Source organism: Antechinus flavipes, chromosome 5, assembly GCF_016432865.1.
Source record: "Antechinus flavipes isolate AdamAnt ecotype Samford, QLD, Australia chromosome 5, AdamAnt_v2, whole genome shotgun sequence".
Classification (NCBI taxonomy): Eukaryota; Metazoa; Chordata; class Mammalia; order Dasyuromorphia; family Dasyuridae; genus Antechinus; species Antechinus flavipes.
This window is the reverse complement of record NC_067402.1, coordinates 222,926,281-222,944,684: the sequence shown is the minus strand read 5'-3', so window position 1 is coordinate 222,944,684 and position 18,404 is coordinate 222,926,281.

The following is an 18,404-nucleotide window of genomic DNA, read 5'->3' as shown; positions in this document are numbered from 1 at the left end:
CTAAATGAAGGTTTGGCTGGTGTTGTGACTCCCTCCTCTGGGGTTCCTGGACCTGCATTCCCTGCCTGTGATCCTTCAAATTATCTGTCTCGCTAGCTTGCTTTTGCTCTGAAATAAAATGTATAATTTTCTTCAGGGAGTTATTTTAATTTTTTCTCCATGCTGAGTAAAACTATTGGGCGATCGCTGAAGCAAGGAAAATCACTGTTGTCTCCTGATGGGTAGCAGTTAACTAAGAAAGAGGACGCGGCGCTTGCTCCCCAGCCCCTGTCTGTCCAGTGGGGCCCTCCTTAGCTGCCTGGACTCAGGGTCACTCAGGGGAGTGGGAGATGTAGCTCTCAATAGAATCTCAGGAAACCTGTAAGGACTGAAAGTCAAAGACTTCCTCCTTCCAAGTGGTTATTCTTGTTCTACTTGAAAGAACCAAAGTCCCTTTTCACTTTCTTATCCCTCTAGGCCTGCATAGATTCAGCTGCTGTCTGCTCAAGTCAGTTCCAGACTCTCCTTTTGCTCAGCTTTCTGTCATGGTGGCCTTGGGCCTTCCCTCCTCCTAACACACAATCTCTCTATTTCTTTGTTCCCCAGATTAAAATATTCAAAGCTTCCTTCTCTATTCCTTTACTCCTTCCTCTGCTTGCTTGGGGAGGGGATTTGGCAAGCAAGGCCAAGGACTCTCTGCTTCCCTACACTCCTCTCACCAGCCTCAGGGCTAGGGACCAGGGCATCTTGTCAGCTCTAGACAATATCTAAATGTTTGACTTTTGCTTCTCTCTAGAGAGTTGCTTGGAGATGAGGGGGATGCATATGAGTCCCAAACGGAGACCACAGATCACTTCTCTCCCCTGCCCCCTCCCTTCTCCCTGGAGCCCAACCCTTCTGGCAGCAAGAAAAAAAAAGGGGAAGAAGCATGACTTACCTTCCCGAGGGAGTGGGGAGGGAGGGCACGGGCCCATTCTGAGGAATAAGAGGAGAGAGGAGAAAAAAAAAAAAAGGAGGAAAAAAATCACGCGACCACGGAAGGCGACAGGTCCTTATGAAAATAAGTCAGTAAATAAGTAAGTAAATAAATAAATAAGGACCCACCCTCCCCTCCCCCCCCACCATGCAAGGGGTGCGGGGTTGGGGAAAGGGAGGAAGCAAAGAAGGCTTTTTAAGTGTAAGTGAGCATTCGAGAAATAACGCATGGCTTCTATGTGAATTTAGGAGTTTGAAACTTTTGGAGGTTATTTATGTGAATGGCCCGAAGGCAGGCCCGTGAGTGGCTCTTGGGGGACCACGTGATGTCATTAAACCAAGTTTTATGGTGTAGGGAGAGCTGACAAACCCACAATATATTTACATCATATATAATCTTAACTGTCCAGCAACGCAGCTGCTGGTGAGGTTTAATGCTAGGACAGAGAGCCAGGCAGTTAGAGGGGATTACGGCGGCTGGGGATGATGTTAAGAGAGGTTACATCTTCGCAAATGAATCCCAGGCGAACGCTGTAAGTTAATTCTCATATTCTCTCTCTCTCTCTCTCTCTCTCTCTCTCTCTCTCTCTCTCTCTCTCTCTCTCTCTCTCTCTCTTTCTCTCTCTCTCTCTCTCTCTCCCTCTCTCTCTCCCTCTCTCTCTCTCTCTCCTTATTCTCTCCCTCCCTCTTTCCTCTCTTTCTCCGTTTTACCCACAAAATTCCCCTCACTAGTTATGAACACAATTAAAGGGAGATAAAAGGGAAGAGGTCCCCTGAAAAGGAGAGAAAAGGAAGATTGGGTTTGGGGATGGTTAAGAAGAGCTGTAGTACTTGCAGAGTTATAGGATAAGATTGGGGGGGAGGGGGTAAGCTAAGTTCTTTGATCTCCTTCTATCTCATTCTTATAAGGGATTTCAGGAAGAGAAGACATACTTCAGTAAATTTATCTCCCTTACCTAACCTTCCCATTTTGTCTGGGAAGATCGAAAAGCCTAGATGGTGACAGAGTTGTGTTGGCTGCTTGTTGGAATCTTTATATTCTAAGTGCAAACTTTCCTCTTTTCCCCCTACTCCTTTTTACTCCTTCCCCTACCCGCTTTCCCCACCCTGGCCCTTGATTATAATTAGTTGATGTCAAAACTTTGCTGTATTACATTATCTTGAAGACAGAGCACTGGTTGAATTGAGAGGGAGGCAAGAAGAAAGAATGGGAAATTATCTGCTTTTTCCTTTCCCTGGTAGATCTGGTCCCCTAGGAGTGTTTTTTTTTCTCCATCTTCAGGGGGCTTTTGAGGGGGCTTCTGAGCTTTCAGGATGAGCTAAGGAAAAGGAGGTAGAATGGTCCCAAGATTCAGGAAAACAACTCTAAACTCCACTCATCCTTCCCTCTGTATTCTTTAGGCCAAACGAGGAGTTGAGATGGAAGAGGAAGGAGCTGTCTTCTTTCAGAATTCAATGTCATGATAGTCTGAGGGAAGAAGCATGCATTCCCAGCTATTCTCTCAAGCTATCTAAGATATTCTGCCTTCCCTTCTTAGCTTTTAGTGTGGTCAGGTCCCAGGAGCTTGAGGAAATTAGGTTAATTCAATGAAAGGTTTTGTTTTGTTTTGTTTCCTGTGAGCCCTGTGAATCTAGAAGGAATGGATTTGAACAGAGAGAAAGAATCCTCTGCCAGGAACACCCTGCTCTGATGAATAGGTAGTTCAAAGATAATAGTATCTAGCGCTTGGAGTTCTGACCCTGCCCTAAAATCTGACTTACAGGGTCTCTGTATTGGAGGAGGTGAAAGAAAAAAGTGTACAAGTTTGGGTATCGGAGGCACGTGTCCCCACACACCTGAGAGCACATGCTCTCCCCTCCCCCATTATGCGTCATGATATGTTACGTAGCAAAAGCGTGCACACGTGGAGTCTAGGTGAGTTTATGTTCTGGAGGAGTCTCCATCCCAGAGGGATTGGAGTAAGTTGTAAGTGCTCATAAAAAAAAAAAAAAAAAAGACTTCCCCAAATGGACCAGCAGAACGGGTAATCAGAAGGAGAAGGGGAAGGGAAGTAAAAGGGGAGAGACATGACATCAACCTATTTGAAGACAAGGGGTAGGATACTGGATAGTGAAGGTGGAGGGGATGCCAGAAGGGGATGTGTTAGTGCAGACTCAGAGCAAACCAAAAGTTTGAAGTGGGAGAGGGAAATAGATAGAGACCCAGAGAGACAAAAGCAGTAACCCAGAGAGAGTAAAGAAGAGAATAAAGATATAGGCAGGGGGAAAAAAAAAGCCATAGGCAGGGAGATAGAGTCAAAGGGAATTATTTGGGGAATCACTCTAGCTATCAGTCTTAAGTTTATTTCTACAGCAAATGAGTGCCACAGGAATGTATATTTTAAGAATTCTTACTCTCTGCTTTATCCCCACCACACTGCTCTAGTTTATGACTGAGATCTGGTCCACGAAAGCTCCAAATACCCCCTCTTTCCTTCAGTTGGAAGGTTAGGAAACTCAGCCTCTCTGACCCTCAGATTGGGATCTCCAGGCTAATTATCAGGCAATCGTTTCTTCGACATGACTCCTTGGCTAATTTTGCTATTAATAACTGTTTATTGATAATCATTTATACACATGAATCTCTGCCCACTTTTTGCTTCCTTCCTCACCTCTGAGTATACTTCTTCCTCTCCTATTCATTCCTTCTACTCTTCTCTTACTCTAATTCCACCTTTGGGGGGATGTCCCAAAATTCGAAGCGGTAGGTGCAGGTCTCCCGGGAGCGCTGGGCTAGAATCGATGCTTGGGGTATATTACCTATCACCTCCCCCTCCTCCGACTTGCTCTGAATTCGTTGCTTCTCCCCACGTCTTTGACGGAAGTGAGGAAAGGCTAGGGTCAGGAGATCTGGGAGTAAGACAAACATGGGCACCCAAGCACCAGTACAAACAGCCGTAAACATGGCATACCAGCATGTGCGTGTGTCGGGTGTTTTACACACCAAGGCGAGCGAAGGCTCTTGTCTAACTCACCAGGGCTCTTTCTCCCTTACCTGGGCACAGCGGTCCCATTGGACTTCCCTGCCCCCACTCCCCTCCTGCACTTTGCATTGGTCAGATTCACTGTTTTAGTCCTTTTCACCAGGGAAACAGGAACGTGCGAATCGGGACTGTTTCTTGGTCTTTCTACCGCCCCGAGCCACCTCTGCATGAACTTGGCTCCTTTCTATAGAGGAGGAGGGGCATTAAATAGCGCTTGTCCTTTCATCAGGTGCCAAGGTATCCTCAATGCAGCAGGAGGGAATGCTTGTATTTTTGTTCCTAGGTCTCTAACCCAAGAAGAGGTCAAGCAACCAATCAGGCATGCGCTAAGCAGGGTCACATGCCCCCCCGTCAGCCAATCAACAAAAAGTCCTTGGGTCTCTTTCTCTGTTCCCTCCTCTCCCCCCATGTCTTTCCATAGTCCCCCACACTCGCCTTCCCCCCCACCCCCAACATTAATCTACCCTCACCAATGGGCAACACTGGGAGCCATATTACTCCGTGAATGGTGCTGCCTTTCTTTGTGACTCTCTCTCCCATTTGCCCTCATACCATCTTAGGGAGCACTGAGCTCATATTTTGAGAACTAAGGGTCTCTGATCCAAATCAGATTTCTAAAAGGTTATTGAGGCTAAAGGGTGGGTGGGAAGGAATTGTCTGAATGATTTCTAGTGTGGATCTGACCCCTTTGTGCTGGATTGTGAGTTTTCGTGGATTCCATTTTCCAAGCAAGAATAGGTCTGAAACCTTCCATTTCCTTAATCTAAATGCAGACTTTTAAAAGAATAATCTCACAAATGTTCGGTTTCCCTCAAGTTTTCACTTTTGTCAGTGACCCAGGATAAAAGCTAGTTTTGTTCGATGTGGTGATAGTGAGGATAAAGAGAGATACCTTGCTTTTTAAGTAAGACTCTGGTGGCCTTTCTGGTCACTGTCCTCAAAGCTGAGGCAAGGGTTTGTGGTAGAAATGAGTAAGACTCAGCGAGTGGAAATAAATGTTTACAGAGAAAAAGAGAGGAGTGAAGATTTTGTAAAGGTGGGATGTGGTGAGTCTTTGGGGGGTAGAATTAATTAATTAATTGGAAATGGGGGAAACAGGCCAGAAAGTCCAGAAAGGGGCAATAGCCAAGTGGATATTCCATAAACCTCCTGATGTAAACCATCTATCTGTTTGAACTGTTAATTCTTCCCACCTTTTCTCTTTAAAAAACGATTTGATTTAAGGTTAATTTATCTAGAAAAGAATGTGAATCAATATAAAAGAGAATATGTGTATTTGTATATGTGTGTACAAGTCTAACAGGATGCATATGCATTGTAGAGAGACTATCTCTGCATATCAGGGTGAATGATGGTGCAATTAATGCGTTGTGTATGGGATGTGAGTGCACCATTTAAGTATCTATATATTCAACAAGAGTTTATGTGTGAGAGAATCTATGAGAGAAAGGAAAGTGAATGACTCAGTCTGCAAAATACCTGTCTTGTAATAAAAAAAAAACCAGGGGAATACAGAGAGACCTAGGTTCTTCTTTGCCTCAGAATTTAAACTGCATTTCTCAAAATTATGTCACAGGAACATTTCCCCTTGTTCAACTCCTATGGAGGCCACCAGTAAAGGAAAACTATCTCTTTCTCCCCTCATTTCCCACCACTTCTCACTTTAGATATAAAAGTTCAAGTGAAACTGTCTCTCTTCCCTCTGGAAGGAATTCTCTCCCCTTCTTAAAGTTGGACTCTGTAAGAGGGAGGATTCCTAATTGAATAAATGGAGAGAAAGTTGGAGTGTCCATTGGTCCATTACTTGGCTTGTTCCCTGTATTTATTTGCTTTTCTAAGAAGGGGGATGGGGAAGACAAATACCCACATGGCCAGGACCTCTGAGGTCAGGTAAAAAGATTAGGTGAAAAAAAATGGGAAAAAAAGGAGGAGGGAAGGTAAAGGGAGAAATTGAATCTTTAATCCAAAACCTATCCTCTGCAGATCCTCTAATTACCCAAACAAACTCCCCTCTTTACTATTAAGTGGTTTTATTTGAGGGAGGGGGTGAGGGAGGAAGTTTGTAAGGTACTGGATTCTCACTATCTAGCATCACCAAATTGAATTTCGGGTAGCCAAATCTGTGAAAGGTGCGGTTGGAAGAAGAGTACAGTAAATCATGTTGATCTTGTCACAGGGAAATGTTTTATCTGGAGAATTTCAATCCAGTAAAGATAGGCTCTGGAGATTGTTTAAGTTAAACCAACTTTCACTCTCCAACAGGATTAGTAGCTTTGAAGGGAGAGGGGTACAGATGAGATTTTTGTTTGTTTGAAGGCTTTAGTTTATAGATTTTTGTTGTGCCTACATAGACATCTTTCTTCAAGAGAAAGGCTCTAAATTCAACACTTTGGTTATATTGGATGGTAGGGGGTAAATCTAATTTTGAAAAGAGGATATTGAGGGATTTCTTGAGAAAGTTTTGTTGAGAAGTCAAGGAAAGAAAATTGGATGGAAAGGAGATGTCCTTCTCTAGTACCCCTGTTCTTCCTCTTTCTTATGGAGCCTATTTATATGTCAGGAATGTCTGCTCAGGAATTTTCTTTTTTGCTAATGTTCCCTGTTCTTCCTTTTTCTTATGGAGCCTATCTATGTGTTAGGAATGCCTGCTCAGGAGTTTTCCTTTATGCCAATGGTAAAGGTCTGGGAAGGTCTTCCTCACTTGGGGGAAGACTGTTCGAAACAGAGTAGAAAGTGAGGGACACGCTGAAAGGTGAAATGAATTTTTGCTCAAGTGCTTCCCTATTCCTTCAGGGATCCAGCTCTTCCTTTTCCCAATGTTCCCTGGGAAATGGAGAAAGAAACTCAGTCAAAAAAAAAAAAAAGTACATAACATAGTGGAAAGATTTGGAATCGAAGGATATACATTCAAATCCTAGTTGTGCAACAATATGTCCTACTACATGTTTGCTCCCTCTGAGCCTCAGTTTCCTCATTCATAAATTAAAAATGATTGGATTAGATTATCTCCCAAAGCTATTCAGAATGTGCATCTACTGTATCGCAAAACATGATAGATTAACATATTGCCCAGTGTGTACTAGATGGTTTTGGAGCTATTCTGCACTGTTGCTGTCCCAAGATCCTTTTTTTACATCATCCATATACCCTAGGAAGAACTCCATACCAGGCTCAACATCTGATTTAGAACATACTTTAGGAATTTCAGGATAAGGAATCCCAGGTGTAACTGCAGATATCAAACATAACATCTGGTCTGTAATGTAATATATTGCATACAATGTTAATGTATTCCTGTGTGTAAGGGGATGTGTTTATTTATACTTCAGCTCCCAGATGAGTAAAGATATTCCCAGCAAGTAGCACTATATGTTCACATAAAAATGGGTGAATATATCATATATAACTATAAATCTCTTTGTAGCACCAAATGTGTGGTTGGGTGTATACGTTTGAGCAGGTTTGTGTCTATAGATTTGTGTAGGTATCAAAGATTCCAGTTTCTTCAATGGGCAGAAACTTAAACACACCCCCCCCCAACCATTTAAACCAGTCTTCTTTTCCCACCTCCTCTCTCTTTCCCTTCTTACCTATCCCCATTTCCCTGGAAATTCCCAGTCCTTTCTAATTTTGTGCCTGAGAAATCCAAACCTACCTAGCAGACCCCAGTGGCAACAGATCCTTTCCCTTGAGTGACCTTTCATGTCTTATTTCTGTCCTGGCCAGGATTATAGTGGCTAAATTAGGTTAATGGCAAAAGGGAAAGCTCTATTTTCCTTTGCTCTCCTCTTCCTTCTCCTACCTATTGCTGGGGAACTGTCTCATTGGAATATCTGTCATTTAAATCCTCTTGGACTTCTTAATTACACAGACATTGGAGAAAATCTTTTTCAGTAAGTACTTAAAAAAAGAAGAACAAGAGGTAATTTTTTAACCAGTTGGAAAGTCAGGGATAAGGAAAGGGTGAGGAGGGTAACTTACTGTCTATACCGTTTTGAATTGGGCTTCTTTGCTTTTCCATTCTCCTGGTGAAGGAGTGTTGTGTGGGGGTTGGGGGGGAGTTGGGGGAATGTGGTAGGGTGTAAGCTGAAGTTTTATTGAAGGCACTTTTCCGCCAGGAGGAGAGACAGGGTCATAAACGCCAAGAGGAGGTTGTTTTGATCTAGTCCCTTCCCAGGAAATGGCATCTGAAGCTTTGCTTTGTAAATGTTCCTCAGCCTGCTATCTAAATGGCATTTCACTCCCCAAGTCCCCATTATTGTCCCTCCCCACCAAGCTCACCCCCCAATAAAACCCAATTAAAGAGGAAACAAGAAGGAAGCCCTGTGTTCTGATTCTCAGCCCTCCAGCACACCTAGACAGGAAGAGTTCTGTTTCTGTCTCTTGCCTATGTGCCTCTGTGAGTGTGTCTGTCTCTGTCTCTCTTTGGTGGTCATTTTGCCACTTTGTGGCCTACACAAGAGATATAAAGTGGAAAACTAGAACAGTCATGCACGTAATCTTCCATTCTCTCTTGGCCCCCGAATTGGCTAGTCTTTTGTGGAGAAAGAAAAAAAAATCTCCCCCCCTCCCCCCCACTCAGAAGGAAGAGCTGCTCCAACTCTTTTATCTGTTTTTTTTTTTTTTTTTTTGACTGGATTTGTCTTGCCTTTTCCTATCGCTTTACTTCCAAAAGACACAAAAACTCCATACTCATCAAGGCAGTCTTCTCAAATAACACCAAACCTAACAGGGTGGCTGGATGGGAAAGCTATTGGTATTAGAAATCTGGGTGTACTGGGATGGACCAGGAGCAGGGTATATACATCAGCAAGGTTTCCATTTTCAAGGGACTTCTTGTCTCCATATAACCCCTTCCTCCAAATATAAAATCACCCCCTCCCCCCCATATAGGATTTCTGAGGTTTACATTAGAGCTTGTGTGATCAAAAAAGGAAAATCACTGTGGGGGTGAGAGGGGGAGGGGAAATGCAAGCTTCTAGCTGATTCAAGCTAGTGCTCTGGGGCTGTGGTGCAGAGTAATTAAGAGCTGTGTGTGCGTGTGTGAGAGTGAACGAGACTGAGTGTATGTAGCCCTTTTTCCTAGGCGGTTTCGGGCTGTACACGCCTGATGTCTCCTCTCTGTGGAGCTGCCTCCAAACAAAATCATATTTTATACAAATGACCCCATTTCGTAATGTTAACGAGCCTTCCCCTCGTGACACCCGGAGCCCCCTGCTGCCTCTGAGTCTGCCTGAGGAGTCTCTGAGTCCCATGTCGGAAGAGCTTTTCCCTTGGTCTTGTGGTGAGGGGGTGGGAGTGGAGTAGAGGGTGGGGGAGAGGGAGAGAGAGGAGAGAGAGAGAGAGAGAGAGAGAGAGAGAGAGAGAGAGAGAGAGAGAGAGAGTGAGTAAGGGATAGAGCCAGATGAATTCCTCACCTGAGGCCTCAGTTTCACCTTCACCAGAAGTAATGCCATGCTTCCCTGTCCCCCCACTCCCGACTTACCCTATATGGTATAAATGAAGATATATATATTTCTCCATTTCTGGGATCTTTGTATGTCGGTCAAACCCAGTGTCTCTTACCTGGCTTGGAGATGTGTCTGCATTTGATACCTATAGATGTCAGAAACACATTAAGCTAGACATTCGTGTCCAGAGAAAAATGTGCCTTTCTAGAGAGAGTTCGGTATATGTGGTTCTGTATTTAAAGATCCTCCTGGGGGTATACAATCAAAAACTATTTTACATACTTTCCTACTACAACTTTAAATGCATGTTGATGGATCTTTCACTAGGGACTAGATATTTCTCTTTATTATACCTGAGTGTACATTATAGTCCTTTCTATAGTGGATGGGTATACAACTGGGTGCATATTTGTACATCTCATTAAATTCAAATCTATATTGATAGCCTTTTGCTAGTGTATGGATTGTGTATACACATTAATTTGCTGGTGTTATTTATTAACCTCCCTTTAGAAACGTAAATGAATATTTAGTAATCTAATGCATAAAACTGGTAGTTATAGATGTCTGTTTTGTTATGTGATTGGTAGGTTTCAAATGTTCTTCATTATACCTCTATTTGGACTTCTTCATAGTATGACTGCATAATTGTGTATTTAGACTGATTTAGATATGATCCTTATCTAAACATAGATGCCTTGTGGGGGGGGTGACTATCTTTTTTCTTCTCTATTTTGGTTCTGCTATGAAGGGGGAGAGAAGAGAAGTATTTTTCTGGAGTATTTACTCATTTTACTAAATTGCTCCCTGGTCACTAAATATGACCTAACCCAATCTTTGCATTCTTGCCCTTCAACCTCCAGAATGAGTGCTGGAGCCCAAATGAGAAGAGGGGAATGGTTATATTTCCCCCCAGATACCTTCCCGTTCATCCTATTTTCCTATATATCCTTGGCCTAAGCTCTCATTTCACCCAATTGTCCTCTGACCCTAATCATTGGAGTCCTTCACCCTAGCTAGCTTTTTCTGAAAAGATGGAATGATGGGAGGGAAAATCCCGAGATGTTTAGTAAAATCCTAAAATTTTCTTCCTCCCTCCCCTCTCATCACTTGTACCCAAATCTAGTTTTGGACTCCTCCTGGGTATGCAGTAGGGTTACCCTTCTTTTTTTTCTTGCCTCTGGATCTCAAAGTATTTGGAGAAGAGATTCAAGGTGTGCACGAATCTACACGGTTTTCATTGGTTGACCTTTAAAAAAGGGTGCAACGTCTCCCCTTTGGGGTTTTCAATGCCCCCTTCCTCCTCACCAATTATGAAAGGTACCCAGAGCCCAATTAAACACCTTCCCTGCCCCAGCTTCCAGCAGCCCCGCTCTTATCGGCCTGAATTGATGCTCCAGCCGGCTCCTGTATATCATTTCCAAGATTTCTTCTGTCCAACTCCTCGGTTCCTTTGGCTTCCACGGCTTTGACTAATGATCGCTACACATGCCAACGTCTTCAGAATTCTAATAACCAAGAGCAGGCGAACTCTTATTTACCCTGCAACATTTCTGCTCTGAGAAGCGGGACTGGGACTGGGGGATTCAGTCTTAGGGGCGGGAAAGGGGAACAAGATTGTAACTAAGTGAAGTTTCGCTGAAGTTTTTCTCCAGTCAAAAAACCAGGCGCCCCACCCCCAGCCCCCCGGGCTCGGGAAAAGAGCCTCATAAAAATACCAATAATAGTAACTAATGGCTGCGGTGTTGGAAGGGATCAGAGAATGAAAAGGACGTGAGGGAATAAGCGAGAAGCGTTTATTAGGTGTAAACAGATGAGAAATTAAACTGGAAAAATACGCTGATGGCCGATCAAATAGTTTTTTTGTAGGACGAAAGAGAGAAAGTCAGCGCGGCAAAAGGTTATCTCCATTCCCTATTTTATATTCTTTCCCACCTTCCAAAATAATGCAGTTCTCTTCCACCCTGGATTTCTCCCCTCTTTAAATCCCCCTACCCATGGACTGGGTAGATTCAATGACTTCAGGTATTTGTTTCTGCCGGGGGAACACAGTTTCCTGGGGTGGGGGGTGAGGGTGGGGGCACCCAATGAAAGAAAGATCTCTACTCGGTTTTCCTGAGCAGGTCCGAGTACACCTTGAAGAGGTATGGGAAGGCATGCGGGGGGAGGAGGGGAATGAAACCCAGATTACCATCTTTCTGTTTTTGTCTGTACCCGCTCTTCAGTGTTCTATTTACGACTGTATTTCTTTACACCTACGTCTTTTCATTATCCATAAATAATAGGGAGTGAACATTTATTGGGAAGCTGTTTTATCTTCTCTGCAGAGGTGTGTGTCTGCATTTGTGCCTGCAGAGGTCATAGCTGGAGACCTTTTTACTCGAGACCCAACTCCAATGTGTGCTAATGTACACGCTGAACTGTATAGAACACAAGAGTAAACAATGTGTAGGAAAATAACATACTTATGCCAACACTACAAAGGAAAAACCCATATAGATGTGTCTATCTCATCTCTATACTTATAGGTGTCTAAAAATCAGAATGGATCTTCATACACAAATACATAAAATGTGTATCTCTAATCTCCAATACAGGGGCAAATAGAAATGTCTACATTTGCATATATTTTGGGATGACAGAATAACATAATATGAAACACAGTTATAGTCAAACCTGGAAGGGAGTAGAGGGCTACTGTAACGGGAATACAATTTGGGATAATGTAGGATACCCAAAGAAAAGACAGAAGGTGGAATTAATTTTATTTTATTTTTGGACGCTGGAACAAAATGGAATAATTCGGGTAAAAGACAGCGAATTGTATTGAAGGGAAAACATCAGAATGTGGAAATAGGAGTGATGCTAAATAAATTAGATGATTCAGAGCAGAGACAAAAATACTAAAGTGAAATGGGGAAATCTAAGTAGAGGCAGACTAAACTAAAAAACATTTTAAAAAAACATAAAGAATGAATCATCCCCAGTGTACTTCTGGCAAGTATTCTTTCTGTTTCTAAGGTAGGAAGTTTTCGGGTTCAGAAAATGAGGGAGAGTGCTTAAGAGGCAGATTTGAATTCTCTAGCTTGTAGGGAGAGAGGTGCGCACAGCCCAGGCAGAGACAGAAAAAGGAAAGCTAGAGGGATTTCTATCAAGTTGATTAACCGATCACTATTGATTCATTTCCCCGCCTGGCCGGAGAAGACATAGGATGTCTTTTCTCAGAAGTCCGGCTTGCTTCAGGCCTTGGTCTCTACCATTCTTATCCCTTCCCCCTTGTTTTTTTTTTTTTTTTTTTTTTTTGGAGGGAGGAGGGGGTTTGTTTTGTTTTTTGTTTTGGGTTTTTTTTTTTTTTTTTGGTTGTTTGGTTGGTTCTAACGGGCCTGGGTCTTGGGAACTGGGGTACTGATCCCCGGAGACTACTGAGGGGAGATTGGTTTGTCACTGAAAGAACCTATCTATGATCTAAATCGAGCCGGAGCAACCTTATCTGGAGGTACTGGGGGAGGGGGTTGGGGTCTTAATTCTCACTGAGAGAGTGCTTAGATTTGTTCATCTGTCCTCTTTCTGGAAAATGGGAAATACAGGGATTTGGGGATTAATTGGGGGTGGTTAAAGAGGTTATAAAGGTTATAATGACATATTTTAAAAGGGGGACCCTAAGGCTGGGAGAGCTGGCCTAGAGGATCTGTTTACTTTCTCTTCGAAAAGAAGAAAAAACTGCTGCTTGAAATAGAGAAAAATGTTAAGGGAAAAACAGGGTGCTCTGATCTACTGATAGAAAAATGCTATTGTTACTATTATTACCATTAATAATAATGTTGATAGAGATGTAAGTTGGTTAGACTGGGGGTCATCTGTGAGGGAGATAGAATTGCAGAGAGCTTAGAGTGCAATACATTATCCATTCTCCAGTTATATTTCTGCAGAGAGCCTAAGACTTTCCCCACCAACTTTTCTATTTTTTAATTTTAGAGGAAGCTTAAGGAATCTCCTTTCTCCTGATGAAACCTAATGCAGAAACTAGGTCCCCTCCTCAGATCCCATTCATTTCTCTGGGCCCCCTCTGCATCAGTCTTATTGAGCCTACTAAATTTCACCTTTTCCTGGGCTTCAAGGCTTCCCCAGGAGAATGCAGTGATGGCTAAGAAAAGGCAAAATTCAACAAATGGATGACCCCCCCCCCCCAGCCAATTCCCAGTCAGCAAGTCGCTGGAAAGAGTCATTTTGGCACTGAGGCCTTGAAAAGAAGCCGGTTTCCCTCCCTTCCAGCGCCTCCTTTAAAACACTCCCTATCCCCAGAACCCGTCGGTTTTTCCCTATCAGAAATGGGGCCAAAATTGATCCTGTTTCGCAGTTTTTGCCATATTTAATGGGTAGAAAAGAGTCTTCAGCGAGCTCGCTACATTTTTCTGCTTAGCTGCAAGAGCCAGCAAAGGTTAGGAGCATCTGTACTAAGCTGTTCTAAAGCCAAGCTTTTTCTCAGGCTTTTAAAAGACACAACAGCATTCCCACCCCCCACCCCCCCACACACACCCTTTAAAAAGTAAAAGTCTTTCTCATTCCAAGAACGAAAGTTTGAGTTACAGACCTCCAGTAGCTTCAGCTTCCTCCTTCCAAGTGTCGGAGATTTTAAAAGTAAAAATGAAATTTAAAAAAAAAAAAAGTAAGGGAGGGGGGTCAAGAGCAGAAGCTAAGGTTAAAAGGAGGGTGGAATTCAGTAGACCTGCATGGGGGAGGGGATAAAGCTGGAGGGGGGGAAGGGGAAAAAGCAGAAATCAAAGCCCAAACCAACAATTTCTCCAGCATAAAAATGAAACATCAAATTCGTTAGCCCAGGGCCTTCATTTTTCCCTTTCCACATTATAACTAGTTATTGAACTCACTGGAAGATCTAAAGGCCATTTGCGAAGAGACAAATTTCAATGGAGTTTCCCCATCAATAACTCTATGGCAGTGACCTATTGGAACAAGTCAAACAACCGAGGTGAAATGCGGGTCACTCTGTCTAACCAATATTAAAATGCGTCCACTTTTTAAAAAGCCACTTTAAACGAGATTTGAAGAAAATTGAATTCCGGGGAAAGGAATGGGAAGGGGGAAACAATCCAGAAGAGGACCTTGTCCGTGATCTCCAAACAAACAAGAGGAATTCATCTTTAATATTTTAAAAGAGGGGAAATGAACGGGTCCATAATTGGTTTTTTTTTTTTTTTTTTTGAGACTATAGGCGATTGTGGGGGGTGGGGAAGGTTGAGCATTTTCTAGTGACATGTCCGGGTTATTAAAATCATTTTAGACCAATTCATTACTTTTACTGACAAGAGATTTAAGAAAAAATCAATTAAGCATTTGCATATTCCTTTGCATACATTAGTTCTGTCTGCCAGGCGTCATAAAGGAACAAAACCAGAAGGGGACCTCGCTTCAGTTTGGAGCTTTCAAGTTGTTTGGGGGGGGGGGAGAGAGAAATTAAAATGGAATTAATTACATGTCATCTAGAAGTCAACTTATTTGGAAAGGAAAAAGAGGGAGGGCTGTGGAAGTCTCTTTTCTTTCAAAAAATCCTGCAGTTTGTGGGGTGGGGGAGGGGATGACCATGATCTTCTCTCCCATTCTTTTCCTCCAACCAAAAAAGACAAAAAAAAAAAAAAAATCTTGAAATACACTCCCTGCCCTCACATACACACACTTTCTCCCCTGGAAAAGGAGGGAATGGGGCAAGTCTAAGGACTGAGATTTTTAAAAGCATCACAAAGTCTCAAGAGCTACTTATGTTCTCCGCCGCAGATTGTTAATGGGAGGGGGGAGCGAATATAGGTTATCCAACGGTCAATATGGTAATGCCGGACACAATAACGCCACACACACAATGAACACTTATTTTTCTTCAGTACTGTCAGAAGGGAAGCGCTTTGTACTGAAACATGTTTCCGAAAAGAGAAACTAGATCTAGACGTAGAGAAAGGCGACGGAGACGGGGATTGGGGGGGTGATACAGACTAAATGCGGGGGGAAATGCAGCAAACATAAAAATAAAATTAGGAAATAGTACGATGTGTTTATGTATGGCTGGGGTGAGAGATAGCTGGGTTAGGACAAGGCAAGGGGGGGAGGAGAATGAATCTAGCTGGCCATGGGGGTAGGAAGACAGAGGGGGGGAATACAAAAGGATTGAGGAGGTTAGTATAGAAGTGTTTTTCACACGCCTTGGAAACCCCAGTGGCTCCTCTATGCAAACAGGAAATCTATGGAAGGGAACAAGTTAGAATATATAGAATATTCTATAGATAAAATATGTATGATTATTAGAAGTGAAGGGCAGATATATGTGCTTTCTCACAAATAATTTTGGAAGGATAGGGAAAGTGTGTGTGGATCTATTTAAATACACACACATATACAAAAGTCCTATGGAAGTCCAAGTGTATGTGTATAAGCACATAGATTCCTTTTCACATCCAAAAATTCAATGAGATGTACAAATATGGTATTAAATCCCTGTGTGTGTGCATCTTTATGGCACACATGCTGGCATTTAGCATTATGTTTGTGTGTATATTGTTAGCTAACAAGGTAGTTAATATTAGCTAAATGCAGAGTTAAATTCAATCCCTGGCTCTGTGTATAGGGTAGTCTCTATAATGCAAACTTACCTGCATAAATAGAAAGCTTTGAGGTTGTGCATCTGAGTGGTCCATGTAGATAATTAATTCTATTTATTGGAGGCTATAATAGAGGCTAATCTTTGGAAACAGGAAGAAAAGTTTGGCGGACAGAAGGCTGGGACTAGAAAAGCAGAGTGACAGAGATTCCTAAAGGATCTCTGCATTTGTAAAGAAGTTTCCTCACTGAGAAACTGAATGAAATCACAGGTGAAGAGGAAAATATTTATACATACATATATTTATGTACAGATACATAGATATATTATTCTGGATGCATATATCTGTATATGCAAAAAAAAATCTATCTGTGTACGTTTGTTTGCGTGCATGTATGCATGTATCCAGAAGGCTGACAAAGATCAAGAGGCAGACTACCAGGCCTAGAAAGGAGATTCTAAATATTTGTGGATACTTTCGCCTTCACTTTTCAGTCCCACTTGGTATCTTCCTGACTTTTCAATGTCCCAGTGGAGAAAGCTGATTTCCAGATCACATCTCTGCCGTAACTTGGAATTATATTGCTTACCTCCTCCTTCCCAAACCAGTAGTTTTAAATCAATAGGATCTTCTTTTCCCCAATTAATTTACATTACCTCCCTACTCGGGCTTAAGCAGCTCAAATCAACTTCCTCACTCCCACCAGTAAGTACCCCCAGTTAGTTTTCAACCAAGTTTGGAAACTCAGGCTCTAATTTCCCTAATGGATTATTCACTGTTCCAGGGGATTCAAACATCCCACCCCAATCCCATTGAGGGTGTGTATGTGTGTGCACAGAAAGGTGCTTTCTCTCTCCATCAGAGAGAAGGAATGTGCTCTTTTCCAGGAAGGTGTATATATATACACACTACACCCAAGTATAACCAAAGTTCCTTTTCTATAGTATACACAGCTTTCCTGCAGAAGAATATAGATTTAGTTGTGGTGGGGCAGTTTGGTAGAGATAGATTATAAAACTCCTTAATTTGAAGTCCTAGACTAGACTAAGAAGAAATAAAAAGAGGAAAATTGGAATGGTTAGCACTTTAAAGAAAGAATAAATTTGGCAATCAAGAACATAGCAGTGGATAGCTGCAATTCAGAGGTTTAATTTGCTCTCTTCTTATTCTCCCCTCTCTCCTCCCCTTTTCTCTCTCAATCTCTTGATGAGAGGGAGGGGGCTTAATTTGGGGGGAAGAGGAGACTTTTCACCCTCCCCCCACCCAAGTTCTAGAAGCAGAAAGGATGAGCCCTGAGTCTCTCTGCTCTAGCCTCTTCCTCTCTCTCAGCTCCTCTCTTCTTTTTCTCCTTCCCATTCCCTTAATTGCAGATGTTCTAATTAAACCCTCAAATAGTTGTTATGCTGTTTTAAAAGGTACTAATTCAAGTGTCAACCAGGCCGGGAGGGGAGGGGAGGCAGCGGTAGTGGCGGTGGCAGCGCAGGGTGGCGAATTAAAGGTAGATTGACTAATCACGGCGGCGATCATAATAAAATCAGAGGGGGAAAAAAAATCACATTATGACTTTTCGTGGAAAGAAGGGAGCAGGCAGCGGCCGCCAGCAGCACGCCTACTCCGACACAAAGAGCCTCGGCGATTCCCCTAGACTGATTTATGACGTTTTACAGCCCTATAAAAGCTGCAGCGACGAGGCAAACGCTCCTACCACCGCTGGCAGATTTAGTCTAATAAATAAAACATAAACAGTTAACTTTATGTGTCACTTTTATTGTTATCAAGTAAAATATAGCTGGGCCCGGCAAGCTATGATTTTAAACTATAATTGTTATCAAGTACAACAAGGGGATCCGGCTCCCTCCCTTCCCCTGTCTTCTCCTCTTCCCTCCCCTGGCCCCTGCCCCCTCCCCCCTCAAGTAAACTATGACTTATCCAGGGGCAGTTAATTGTAATCGATGTCAAGAAGTGGCTTCTTTAGCTCTGGCAAGGGTATGTTGTATTGGGCCCTCATTTCTCCCTTCTTGGTGAGGTTTCCACTTATCTCTCCATTCTGCCTTCTGAAAACTATCCGGGATAGTCTAATTTGGGGGGGGGGGAGAGAATGTGACTGGATAAGGACATCAGCAGGAGTATATTAAGGTCCTTCTCCCGGCTCCTAATACCTGTCTCCCTTCTGTCTTCCTTCTTATCCCTTCCCTTCTCCCTACAGGCCCAGGCAAGTTATAACTTAGTCTTGGAGGAACAGAATCTTCACCTGTCCCTGTTTTCCAATTCCCACTCTCCAAAGGAACCCATTTCTCTACCCCTCCTCTACTCCAAAACTCTGGCTGCTGGGAGGACAGGAGGAAGTTTTGCTCTTGTGACTCAGCCTTAAG